The 14,611-nt window shown below is 42.3% G+C and overlaps 1 protein-coding gene across 2 annotated transcripts in view; it reads left to right on the forward strand.

Annotated features, from left to right (window-relative positions):
- Positions 1 to 14,611, forward strand: part of scml4 (Scm polycomb group protein like 4) — a 125,824-nt gene that overhangs the window by 85,293 nt on the left and 25,920 nt on the right. The gene's annotated exons all lie outside the window — the stretch shown is intronic.

The raw sequence follows: 14,611 nt of genomic DNA on the forward strand, positions 1-14,611 counted from the left end.
AAATAGCTGCATGAACATTGGACTGGTGGCCTCTGGTACTGACAGAATGTAGTTTCTGCAGGAAATGGGGAGGGGAAAACATTTGGGAGGTAGTGGAAGTAAGTTTTATCATACGGGCATATTAGTGAAACATGTAAAATGATTTTCCGATCCAGTTAAGCTTTCTTCTTATATTGTCACAGACTCCTGTAGCTGTATGTGTTCTGGCTATATATGTATGAATACATGATGACCCCAGGTCGGACTGAAATCAAGAGCTTAAAATTGTTTGGTCTAGAAGTGAGGTTGATGGATGATTAGATTAGATTCCCTACAGTGTGGAAACAGGCCCTTCGGCCCAACAAGTCCACACCGACCCTCCGAACAACAACCCACCCAGACCCATTCCCCTACATTTACGCCTGCATCTAACACTACTGGCAATTTAGCATGGCCAATTCACCTAACCTGCGCATCTTTGGACTGTGGGAGGAAACCGGAGCACCCGGAGAAAACCCACGCAGACACGGGGAGAATGTGCAAACTCCACACGGTCAGTTGCCCAAGGCGGGAATTGAACCCGGTCCCTGACGCTGTGAGGCAGCAGTGATAACCACTGAACCACCGTGCCACCCGTTGATGGATAGCGATATCCTCCAATGATCAGAGACATTTAGTCAGAGAGAATTGTTAGAGCTTTATTCTTTTAAGAGTTTCCTTGAGCTTATTCACCTCCATTAAGTGGGGCAGTGCTCATGTTATGACCATAAAAAAAGGAAAAGGTGAAGGCCATTCAGTCCCTCGAATCTGCTCCACCATTCAATAGGATCGTGACTGATCTGACCTTTCTATTGTTCCCTTTTCTGCCCTTTCCCCGTGACCCTTGATTCTCCTACTGATGTGGTGGTGAGACAACGATGACCAGAAATAGGAACATGCTCGGTCCTCCAATTGGTTTTTCAATGGGCTCTTAAGTCGCTTGCTTTCTTGTAATTCTGTTGAAGCTGCCATTGTGTCTAATAGTCAGAACTTGGAGTTATATGAACTGATTTGATTTGATTTGATTTATTTATTGTCACATGTATCTTGTTACAAAACACAGTGAAAAGTGTTTTATAGTGTTGCCACTCTCTAGCACCATAATAAGACACAGAAAAGTAAATCAAAACACAGAATATAAGGGCATAAAAATGAAGAAATAAAGAAACTGCTGAGAACAAATATCTGACAGTTCTGTACTAAAGGAGTATTAGGACTGAGGATGAAGAAATCATTTTAACTATTAGGACAGAAAGGGAGTTAAGAGAAGGGGGGAAGTGGCATTTTTGGTAAAGGATAGCATTACAGCTGTACTCATGGAGGATATTTCTGGAAATACATCCAGGAAGTTATTTGGGTTGAACTGAGGAATACAGGGAGAATTAGCCATTTAGGTAGAGAACAGGCTCAAAGGTAGAAGACAGAGGGTGGTGGGTGGAGGGTTGTTTTTCAGACTGGAGGTTTGTGACCAGTGGAGTGCCACAAGGATCGGTGCTGGGTCCTCTACTTTTTGTCATTTACATAAATGATTTGGATGCGAGCATAAGAGGTACAATTAGTAAGTTTGCAGGTGACACCAAAATTGGAGGTGTAGTGGACAGCGAAGAGAGTTACCTCAGATTACAACAGGATCTGGACCAGGTGGGCCAATGGGCTGAGAAGTGGCAGATGGAGTTTAATTCAGATAAATGCGAGGTGCTGCATTTTGCGAAAGTAGATCTTAGCAGGACTTACACACGTAATGCTAAGGTCCTAGAGAGTGTTGCTGAACAAAGAGACCTTGGAGTGCAGGTTCATAGCTCCTTGAAAGTGGAGTCGCAGGTAGATAGGATAGTGAAGAAGGCGTTTGGTATGCTTTCCTTTATTGGTCAGAGTATTGAGTACAGGAGTTGGGAGGTCATGTTGTGGCTGTACAGGACATTGGTTAGGCCACTGTTGGAATATTGCGTGCAATTCTGGTCTCCTTTCTATTGTAGAGATGTTGTGAAACTTGAAAGGGTTCAGAAAAGATTTACAAGGATGTTGCCAGGGTTGGAGGATTTGAACGAGAGGGAGAGGCTGAACAGGCTGGGGCTGTTTTCCCTGGAGCGGCGGAAGCTGAGGGATTACCTTATAGAGGTTTACAAAATTATGAGGGGCATGAATAGGATAAATAGACAAAGTCTTTTCCCTGGGGTCAGGGAGTCCAGAACTAGAGGGCATAGGTTTAGGGTGAGAGGAGAACGATATAAAAGAGACCTAAGGGGCAACTTTTTCATGAAAAGAGGGGTATGTGTATGGAATGAGCTGCCAGAGGATGTGGTGGAGGCTGGTACAATTGCAACATTTAAGAGGCATTTGGATGGGTATATGAATAGGAAGGGTTTGGAGGGATATGGGCCGGGTGCTGGCAGGTGGGACTAGATTAGGTTGGGATATCTGGTCGGCATGGACGGGTTGGACCGAAGGGTCTGTTTTTATGCTGTACATCTCTATGACTCTATGACTCTAAGAAAGGGATAATCACCTTATTGGGATTGTAATAGTCAGCGGGAAATTGAGAAACAAATTTGTAAGGAGATCTCAGTTATCTGTAAGAATAATAGGGTGATTATAGTAGAGGACTTTAACTTTCCAAACACAGACTGGAATTGCCATAATGTTAAGGGTTGAGATGGAGAGGAAATTGTTAAGTGTGTACAAGAAAATTTTCTGATTCAGTATGTGGATGTACCTACTAGAGAAGGTGCAAAACTTGACCTACTCTTGGGCAGGGCCGATGACTGAGGTGTCAGTGGGGGAGCGCTTTGGGGCCAGTGACCATAATTGTATTAGTTTTAAAATAGTGATGGAAAAGGATAGAACAGATCTAAAAGTTGGAGTTCTAAATTGGAGGAAGGCTAATTTGGACCATATTCCTCAAGAACTTTCAAAAGCTGATTGGGGGCAGATATTCGCAGGTAAAGGGATGGCTGGAAAATGGGAAGCCTTCAGAAATGAGATAATGAGAGTCGAGAGACAGTATATTCCTATCAGGGTGAAAGGGATGACTGGTAGGTGTAGGGAATGCTGGGTGACTAAAGAAATTGAGGGTTTGGTTAAGAAAAAGAAGCAAGTATATGTCAGATATAGACAGAATAGATCGAGTGAATCCTTAGAAGAGTATAAAGTCAGTAGGAGTATACTTAAGAGGGAAATCAGGAGGGCAAAAAGGAGAGATGAGATGGCTTTGGCAAGTAAGATTAAAGAGAGTCCAAAGGCTTTTTACAAAACATTAAGGACAAAACGGTAACTAGGGAGAGAATAGGGCCCCTCAAAGATCAGCAAAGTGGCCTTTGTGTGGAGATGAAGGAGATACTAAATGAGTATTTTGCATCAGTGTTTATGATAGACATGAAAGATATAGAACGTAGGGAAATAGATGGTGACATCTTGCAAAATGTCCAGATTACAGAGGAGGAAGTGCTGGATGTCTTGAAACGGTTAAAGGTGGATAAATCCCCAGGACCTGATCAAGTGTACCCAAGAACTCTGTGGGAAGCTAGAGAAGTGATTGCTGGGCCTCTTGCTGAGATATTTGTATCATCGATAGTCACAGGTGAGGTGCCGGAAGACTGGAGGTTGGCAAACGTGGTGCCACTGTTTAACTGCCACGGTAAAGACAAGCCAGGGAACTATAGACCAGTGAACCTGATGTTGGTGGTGGGCAAGTTGTTGGGGAGAATCCTGCAGGACAGGATGTACATGTATTTGAAAGGCAAGGACTGATTAGGGAGAGTCAACATGGTTTTGTGCTTGGGAAATCATGTCTCACAAACTTGATTGAGTTTTTTGAAGAAGTAACAAATACGATTGATGAGGGCAGAGCAGTAGGTGTGATCAATACAGACTTCAGTAAGGCGTTTGACAAGGTTCCCCATGGGAGACTGGTTAGCAAGGTTAGATCTCATGGAATACAGGGAGAACTAGCCATTTGGATACAGAACTGGCTCAAAGGTAGAAGACAGAGGGTGGTAGTGGAGGGTGATTTTTCAGACTGGAGGCCTGTGACCAGTGGAGTGCCACAAGGATCGGTGCTGGGTCCTCTACTTTTCGTCATTTATGTAAATGATTTGGATGTGAGCGTAAGAGGTATAATTCGTAAGCTTGCAAGTGACACCAAATTTGAAAGTGTCGTGGACAGTGAAGAAGGTTACCTCAGATTACAATGGGATGTTGATCAGATGGGCCAATAGGCTGAGAAATGGCAGATGGAGTTTAATTGAGATAAATGCGAAGTGCTGCATTTTGGGAAAGCGGATTTTAGAAGGACTTATACACTTAATGGTAAGTTCCTAGGGAGTGTTGCTGAACAAAGAGACCTTGGAGTGCAGGTTCATAGCTCCTTGAAAGTGGAGTTGCAGATATTTAGGATAGTGAAAAGGCGTTTGGTATGCTTTCCTTTATTGGTCAGAGTATTGAGTACAGGAGTTGGGAAGTCATGTTGTGGACATTGGTTAGGCCACTGTTGAAATATTGTGTGCAATTCTGGCCTCCTTCCTATTGGAAAGATGTTGTGAAACTTGAAAGGGTTCAGAAAAGATTTACAAGGATGTTGCCAGGGTTGGAGGATTTGAGCTATAGGGAGAGGCTGAATAGGCTGGGGCTATTTTTCCTGGAGCGTCAGAGGCTGAGGAATGACCCCAAAGAGGTTTATAAAATCATGAGGTACATGGATAGGATGAATAGACGAAATGTTTTCCCTGAATTGGGGGAGTCCAGAACTAGAGGGCGTAGGTTTAAGGTGAGAGGGGAAAGATATAAAAGAGACCTAAGGGGCAACTTTTTCATGCAGAGGGTGGTACATGTATGGAATGAGCTACCAGAAGAAGTGGTGGAGGCTGATACAATTGCAACATTTAAGAGGCATTTGGATGGGTATATGAATAGGAAGGGTTTGGAGAGATATGGGCCAGGTGCTGGCAGGTGGGACTAGATTGGGTTGGGATATCTGGCGGCATGGACGGGTTGGACTGATGAGTCTGTTTCCATGTTGTACATCTCTATGACTCTATGACTGTAAGTATCATTCTCAAATTGGGCGGATAATTTAAAAGTGCTAGTTTGCGCCAGCCACAATCCACAAGTTCTAACTATCTATTTGTATTTCTTCTGTTGATATGTAAATTAGTTAAGGTAATATTACAACTATGTCAGTTTCCCTACCAATAAGATTTAAATGGGTGCTCTCTTGAGGCAATAAATAAAAATAAAGCTGGAAGACTAAAGTAGAAATAATTGTTGCAAACACGGAAAAGACGGGTTAATGTTTCAAATCAGGGTTGGTTCATTACTGAGGAACTTACAGGATATCAAAGTTTTATTTTGTTTTAAATTTAAGAATCATAATACAATTGGACATTGATAGAACGGGTTCGGGATACCAGTATTTGACTCACACATTTAATAGCCGAGATAAGAATTAATACAATTCAGTGCAACTCGAACTAGTGTGCAAGGCGTAGGTCATTGAGTTCTGACCAGAATTAGGATTGAAGAAGAAAGATATAATCATCTTCATAAGGCTCTTTCCCTTCCCTCTGCTTCCTCTCGACAACCTACTTTCCTTGTTATCTTGGTGTTATTGGCAAATTCAGCGACCATACATTCATCAAAATCATTGGCATAGATAGTAAATAGTTGAAGACTCAGTACTGATTCTTGAGTTACCCTATTATTCACTGTTTGCCAACCTGAAAAAGACCCATTTATCCCTATCCTCTGCTTCCCACTAGCTAGTCAATCCTTGATACAAGGCAACATGTTAACCCCAATACAATGTGTTCTTATCTTGTGAAATTGCCTTCGATATGGCACCTTATCAACTGAATGCTGGCAATCCTAATATACCCCATCTACTGGTTCAGAAGATACACCTTTACTTACTGTGAGTATTACGTTGTCAGAAAACTCTAATAGATGTGCTAATTTCCCATTTCACAAAGCCATATTAGCTCTGCCTCATCATGTTGTGATTTTCTAAGGATGATGCTACAGGCTCCTTAATACAGCCCTCCAGCCCTTCCCTGTGACAGATGTTAGGCTAAATGGAGTACAGTGTTCCACTTTCTGCCTCCCTTTTTTTCTTACATGAAGGTGTTATATTAACTATTTTCCAATGTGCTGGGACCTTTCTTCAACCTGAGCAGTTTATAACATGTATTTACCACATGAGCCACCATTTCTTGTAAGGGCTCAGGGGGTGCAGGCTGTTTGCTCCTGTAAACATTTCAGTCTTTAACCCCAATAATTTTTCCAGCACCATTTCCCTTGTGCTGATGATTGCTTAAAGTTCATTCCTCCCGATCATTTCTTGATTTTCAATTATCTTTGGATGTTTTCTGAGTCTACAGCTGTAAAGAGAAAGACAAAGTCTGGATTCACAGTCTCCAACATTTCTTTGTTTTCCATTATAAATTCCCTAGACTTGCTCTCCAAAGAACAAACACTAGATTTCCCTATTCAAATACTTCAAGAGACTCTTAGTTGTTTTTATATTACTGAGTAGTTTTCTCCCATACTCTGCTGTCTCCCTTTTTATCAGTATTTTAGTTATTTTTGCTATTTCTTAAATTCAGCCCAATCTTTTGGCTACCACTCATATTTCTGATTTGTACAGTGTTTCTTTCAATTTACTCCTAACCTTAACTTTCCTATTTAGCCAATCCTCCTTCCTTCTCAAACAGCCTTTCTTTCTCACTGCATAACTCTTTGCTGAGTTAAATATCTCCTTCAATATTTGCCACTGCAAAATTTACTGTTCTATATTCTAACCTTGTTTCACAATTCACCTTAGCTAGTCCTGCCTTCATAAACTTATGATTAACTTCATTTAGGTTTTAGAAAAATGGACCCACATTCATCTCATTAAAGCTGAACATGAAATTCTGTCATGTTGTGATCATTGTCACCCAATGTGAGGTTATTGACTAATCCTGTCTTTTGTTCATTACCAAATCCATGTAGCCTGGTGGCTCTAGCATGCTATTTATCTAAGAAATTGTTCTGAAAGCACTCTTTCATTTAATCTTCCATGTCTCACTGTCCACATGTAGATTGAAGTCACACAGAATTATCGTGGTACATTTTTATATGCTCCATTGATTTCTTCCTGTATTTTCTACCCTAAAGCGTAACAATGGTAAAGTAGGGGTGGGGCATTCTATAGACTACACTCACAAGTGGCCCCTCTCCATTCCCCCCTTATCTCAAACCAAACTGATATGATAACATAATCTTTTGAGTTAAGTCTTGTCTCAATCCTGAACTAATGCCATCCTGAATTAGCAGTGGTATCCCGCAGCATTTCCTAGCTTCCTATCATTCTGATATGTCACATGTTGTTCAACATTCAGGTCCCAGATAGTTGCCTTAGAACCATGTCCCTGAAATGACTATAAATCATACACATTTATTTCTTTCTGTGCTGACAATTCATTCCTTTTGTTACAAATGTGTGTGTTTAGACCATACAATTTTTTTTAACCATTTTTGCAACCTCTGCCATTGCAGTCTAACATTTCGATGTGCTGTCTCTTTCTCTCATACTTTGGTACCCATTATCCAAATTACTGCCCTTCTCTATTGTTTTCTTGTATCCCTTTCCTTTACCATATCTCTGCGCAGTTGACCTTCCCGACTTTTTACTGTAAAACTCTCCTGTTAAAATACAGGGTAAACTTTCCCCCATCCCCCGCTAATTTAAAGCCAGCAACACAGAAATAATTTAACCTGTGCTATAATCTGTTAAAATCCAAAAGCAAGAAACTATTTACTATTTAAAGTAAAAATTAACAATTTTAGTTTTTAAAGTCTAACAGAGAATAATTAATTAACAACTATTTAAAACTCCTTTCTCTAACCTATCATTTACTTTCTCCTCGACAATACTGGTCTGATAAAACCCCTGATTGAGATTTACTAAAAAAATTCAAATTTCAAATCCAGCCAGCTGTTGAATCTTCTCTTTGTATCTTCCTCTTTAGATTTGCTCTCCAGGTCCATGTTGATGTTTTTTTCTCTGTGCAAACTCCTTCTCAAGACCAGTACCCCTTAGAGAGTTCTCACTAGCAGCCTACATTTGTTGGTCTTTTGGCTGTTCTCCTCCAACTGTTCAATTTGTTTTTGGTATTATACCCCAAAGCATCGGATCATTCCATTGGTGTTAATATTGTCAAAATACTAAATTCAAACTTGACTTGAGTTTGGTATTTTGGGACATAATTTAAACTGATTGGCCAAATTTGAATTTGTTTTTGTCTCCAGGCAACCCAGCTAATCTAGCTGTTTGACCAAATGTTACATTTAAAATTTTCCAGTACACTGTGTGCTTCTCTAAGTCCTCGCTAGCTTTCAACTCTCTTAAAGGTACAGTACCTCTTTACACCTCCATAACATTCCCTAGTTATATACAATGTGCCAGAATACTGGTCCCAGCACAGTTCAGGTGTAGGCCATTTCAATAGTACAGCGCCTACTTTCCTCAGTTTCCTGGGGATTTATCTTTGTCTTTGTTAATCTCTTTCTCTTCACATACCTGTTGAACCTTTTACTAATAACTTGTATGCAAGCCTACTCTCATACTACAATTTTGGCTGTATTAGTCAGTCACCTTGCCTCCCTTTGTTGGAATCTGATCAGCTCCTCATCTTCAGGTATCTGCCTTGTTTGGCCAATTTGTATGTCTTATCCTTGGATTTTAATCCATCCCTAATGTCCGTTGTTAGCCATGGTTTGACCATGTTTCCCATTTCATTTTTATGTCAGACTGAGATGAATAGTTTCTGCAGATTGTCCACGTTTTTTTTCAATGTTTGTCAGTGCCTATCTACTGTCATCCCTTTAAATAAAAATACCTGATTTATCATCACTAGCTCATGTCTCATACCATTGTAATTTCCTTTATTTAAATTCCTATATATCACTGCCACTTAAATGGCTTCCTATATCGCAGTGCCATGGTCACTTGATGCATCTCCCTTGTGACAGCCATCCGTATCTAAAACCCTCCAACCTCAAACATTGATAAGCTCTTTTACAGTACATTCCTCCAATCAGAGAGAGCTATCATGGAGCAGCTGCTTACTGCTAACCAACCAGAAGACGTTTCAGCAGAGTACCATTTACCTATCCTCTTCCGCACTTCACATTCCAGTCTGTCTCAGAGATAAGAATAGTTTGTACAGTTGTACCAATCTCCTCCACTCAGGCATCCCACTATGTAGTGCTCCAACAGATGCAGCACCATCTGCCTTCTCAGCCCCACATCTTTCCACAGGGTAGACGGAATTTCTACTGAGACCCAGGTGGAAGGAGACCAGACCCCCATTGCAGGCTCGACAGGTGGACAAGGATCAGCCATCTTGACACTTGTGAATATCAGTGCCTCAGGGGACTCTGGCCCTCAAGGCAGGTCATGGCTCATGGTGGAAGGCCAAGTGCATCAGGCAAACTCACATTCCCAGTGGCTGACATAGCTAGAATTTAGAATTGGAGGCATTAGCTTCCTGCCTCCCCCAGACGAGCCAAGTTGTGTGTGTGTGTGTGTGTGTGTGGGCACAATGGTTTGAGGAATGACCCTTTGAGAGGATTGCTGCGAGATACAATTGTGTCAGGCAACAGGCTATGTAAGCACTGACTGTTCAGGTGGCCGGCCATGTGAGCTGCCAACACAGAGCTGACTGAGTGCAGCTGCAAGTGTGATTGCCTGGGGCATGCTATGTTAGGCACGGTTAATGTGCAGTGATTTGGCACTTGAAGGTGCTATGCCATTCATCTGTCATGCCCTTTTTGGGCCTGGTCTCCCAGTTGGAGGGGAAACACATGTCTGTTAAGACAAAACCTCCAGGTAAGAGGGATCTGGGCAGCAGTAAGATTGGAACCAGGTGGATCTTGTTAACTACAAGATTCTCCTGCTCCTTTGATGCTGCCTGACCTGCTGCGCTTTTCCAGCAACACATTTTTAAGTACAAGATCCTTGACAGAGGTTGTTAACTTGGGCCAGTCAGGATGCCCCTGATGAAGTTCAGCCAGTATCTGGCAGTAACCTTTAATCAGGATAATCAACCTTGTTCCCCATAATAATATGCCATCCTCTTCGGTGATCTGGTCTCTCCAGGTCCAGAAAGGGTTCGATCTGGGTTGTGATGGTCCTTCTGTGTCCCCCATTCCCACCAGCTGTTTTAGTTCAGCCAGGACAGCATCCTTTTGTGTCCACAGTTGGATATTGTCCAGTGGTGACAGGAAGGGTGTCCAGGAAACCAGAATGGACTCTTCCAGGGGAGGCACCTTCAGTGAGGTACTTGCCAGTAAGTGGCAACTCAAGCCATCCACATTAGCCACTTGGTTTTCTGGACGGAGTTCAAACTTGAGAATAAGGGCCCAACACTGAATTCTACCAGAAGCTATAGGCAGCACCATCTTGTCTTCCTTCAGTAGCTCTAGCAGGGGTTTGTGATCTGTTAATATGATAAATTCCCATCCATAAAGGTACTGATGGAACTTCCTCACACCAAAGATGACCGTCAAACCTTTCTTCTCTATCTGGGCATATTTGAGTTTGGCATGAGCCGAAATCCAGGAAGCATACACTATTCGGCGTTCCTCTCCGTTGGGCCACCAGTGAGCCAACACTCCACTGATACCGAACAGGGATGCATTGCATGTCAGCACTATCTCTCAATTCGGACTATAGTGGGCTAGCACCTTAGATGACAAAATAAAAGGCTAATTTTTGGCTTTGTGACCATCTCCAGTGCTGACAATTTCCAATTTTTCAATAGCAGGTGTAAGGTTGCCAAGATGGAGGCCAGGTTACATATGAATTATCAGTAATAATTCACCAACCCAAGGAAAAGTCTGAGTTCCGTATGCAAGAGGCGGGCTATGGTCTGGTTCATCCGCCGTGACAGAGTCCAAGTCAGACTTGGGGACAAAACATCACAGGAAAAGCTACCTGAGAAAGAGCAGGCCTACATCCCTGGACTTGGGGGGGGGAGGGGTGTAGTGATTGGAACTTGGTGGATCTTGTTGACTATGAGATCCTTGATTGGGGTTGTTACCCTGGCCAGGCAGGAAGCCCTGGCTGACCAATATAAACAGGGGATTTGGAATTTCCTCAGTTCAGGGACTGACTCTGAACTGGCTGTCCACAGCCGGTGTATTGTACATTTGCAAATAAAGGATGGCTTGGTGATAGGATAGCAGCCTCTGTGCAGTTATTTCACTCACTAACCCTACGGCTGCAACAGCCCAAAAAAATCCATGTGCTGCTGAGCTCCTCTACAACATGCTGCTGTCCCTTTAAACTGAAACCATTCCTCTGACTAACTGGCCACACCATCCCAACCTGTCCACCCTCATTGGTCACAGAGCCCAAGGCGGGATCTTGATTGCTCACTTTCAGGAAAAAGCAATAGCAGGGCAGGGAATTATTCCTGATGAAGGGCTTTTGTCCGAAACGTCGATTTCGCTGCTCGTTGGATGCTGCCTGAACTGCTGTGCTCTTCCAGCACCACTAAACCAGTATTTGGTTTTCAGCATCTGCAGTCATTGTTTTTACCTTAGGGAATAATAATGCTCAAGTTCCTGACCAGACTCTCGGCCAAAATCTAGGATGATAAGATTCTGCCTGCATGCCATTATTCATGTGAAGAATGATTGTGATCGTACTTTGGTCTCTGGCTGAGCCAGCAGAAGTCTGCAGGGGGCAGTGTGCTGACTAGATAAAAGCCAATGTTTGTATTAGTTCTTTGTAATCCTCTGTCCATCTCATCCTCCTTTAACACAAGACCAGCGTGCCTGTGCATTCAGAGTAGCAGTGACTCAGCAAGTGTCGTTAATTTCCTTGACAGTTCTTGAACACTGTTTAACTGTTATCCTTTTTCAATGACTATGACAACAGGTATTGCAACCCGTGTGAATAGATCTTTTATTCTATTTGTAGTTTGCGGTTCTCTTCACAATTAAAGACTTGCTTGTTGTATATTTAGTTGTTTTCAACAAGCTCAATATTTTAGAATGCTGTTAATTTTATATTAGCAGGTCAAGGAGATGAAAGAGTTCAGAAGAGATTGACAAGTACGTTGGGGGGTTTGATCCATAGGGAGAGGTTGAGTAGGCTGGGGCTGTTTTCCCTGGGGTGGCAAAAGCTGAGGCATGACCTTATAGAGGTTTATAAAATCATGAGGCGATGGATAGGGGTAAATAGACAAGATCTCTTCCCTGGGGTGGGGGAGTCCAGAACTACAGGGTATAGGGTTTAAGTTGAGGGGGGAAAGATTTAAAAGGGACCTAAGGGACAATGTTTTCAGGCACAGGGTGGAGTGTATATGGGATGAGTTGCCAGAGGAAGTGGTGAAGACTGGTACAATTACAACATTTAAAAGGCACCTGGATGGGTATATGAATAGGGGAGGTTTTGAGGGATATTGGGTTAATGTGACAAGATTTATTTAGGGTGTCTGGTCAGCATGGACGAGTTGGACCGAAGGGTCAGTTTCTGTGCTGTACATCTCTATGATTCTAAATGTCATTCTTTATTAAAGCGATGTAATTAGGTAGAAGTAAATTTATAATCTTTGATGTTTTGTCATTTTTTTTCCTTCGGAGAATGTATTGGTTGTGACAGTTGTTGACTGACTATATTTGTAAATATTTAATGCTATTAATTTGAGAATATTCTACTTTTGTTCTAGTTTCCATATTTTCTTTGAGCATGAGTTTGCTCTTTTACACCCAAGTGTGGCCACTCTGATCAGCAAGCTCGGGAGAGAAACACATTTCTTACTACATTGACCCCACAACCAGTCACATTTATACTCACACATGTCCCCCATCCCCACAAATACCATTCCCACAACCCCACCTAGCCTGCACATCCCTGGACACTATAGCCAATTTAACACAGCCAATCCATCTAACCTGTACATCTTTGGACTGTGGAAGGAAACTGGAGCACCCGGAGGAAAGCCTCACATTGGCAGGGAGAATTTGCAAGTTCCACACAGTCACCCATGGCTGGAATTGAACCCAGCTCCCTGGCCCTGTGAGGCCGCCAGGCTAACCACTGAACCACCGTGCCCCATGACTCTTTAGGTACTGAAGCAGTCCATGTTCAAATGTGGCAAGCCCTGAAACATATCCAGTGTCTCAGCTGTCGGAACATTAGCTCAAAGTTGATGAGTTATCGAGTCTGAACTTCAGACACTGTGGTACACCCGTGGAGAGGAAAGTTACCTTGATGCTGTGTTCCAGGCAGTTACATCGTGGAGCTTAAATATTTCTCTAGTCAGCGATAGGAGGGTGTGACAATGTGAGGCAATCCTGAACATGGCATTGGAGAAGCCTCACTCTTGACCTTGTCCAATCGATATGAAGTACTTGCTTCCTATGTGGATGAGCAAAGAGTCTGTAGGAGGATAGTCAAACAGGCAAAGTAAAAGAAAAAGCATACAATGATGACGAAGGCTTTAAACTTGTAAATGTTGATGTGTACATGGACTTGAGTGCACTTGTACAAGAAATGCAGAAAATTAGCAAGGAGGTACAGCAGTCAGTTGTGAAGATAAATGGCATGTTAGCATGGATTGACATACAAGAAAAAAAGGAAGTCATCTAATAAGTAGGGTTTTGGTGAGACCACAGCTGGAATACTGCCTGTAGCTTTGGTCTCCATGTCTCAGGAAGGATATACAGGTTGTTTTTCAATAACGCAATTGTTGTGTTCATGTGCAATTCTGCATAATAGATTAGATTAGATTAGATTACTTAGATTAGATTAGGCCATGCTAAATTGCCTGTAGTGTTAGTTGAAGAAGTAAATGTAGGGGAATGGGTCTGGGTAGGTTATGCTTCAGCGGATCGGTGTGGACTTGTTGGGCCGAAGGGCCTGTTTCCACACTGTAAGTAATCTAATCTATAATAGAAAAATTGTGCTTTAGAATCAGCCCTTAAAATGTTGGCAATGTAATCGCGTTACAGCCAACACACGTTCTAAACGTTTGCACTTTGGAAACTGTGTCTCCAATCTGTCCATCGCGTTACAGCGAAGTTGTGCTAATGAAATGCACGTTATAGCAGAACAACCTGTACTTTCATTGGAGGTGGTATGGCAGAAGTTGACTGGATTGGATGGGAGGGCTGACTTGTGATGAAAGGCTGAGTAATTTCAGCCTGTACTCTCTGAAGACTGACAACTGAGCTCATTGAAATATACAAGGGTCTGAAGAAGCTGAACAGGGATTGTACTAAGGGGCTGGATAGAAAATCTTGAAAATGGGAATGCAGTCTCAGGTGAAGAGGCCAATATTTAGGACTGAGATTAAGAGTAATTTCTTCACTCTGAGAATTATGAATCCTTTCAATTTGCTATTACAGAGGGTAGAGGTGCTTCGTCATTAAGTATATTTAAGACTGAAATAGCTTTTTGATCTCCCAGGAATCAAGGATATAGAGAAAATGGAGTTGAGACCATTGGTCAGCTTTGAATTCACTGAGGGTTGGTGCAGGCTTGAGAATCTGTATGGTCTATCCATACTGTTATTTATTATGTCATAACATACATTAAAAAAAAGTA

Source organism: Chiloscyllium punctatum, chromosome 3 (genome assembly GCF_047496795.1).
Source record: "Chiloscyllium punctatum isolate Juve2018m chromosome 3, sChiPun1.3, whole genome shotgun sequence".
In the NCBI taxonomy this organism is placed as follows: domain Eukaryota; kingdom Metazoa; phylum Chordata; class Chondrichthyes; order Orectolobiformes; family Hemiscylliidae; genus Chiloscyllium; species Chiloscyllium punctatum.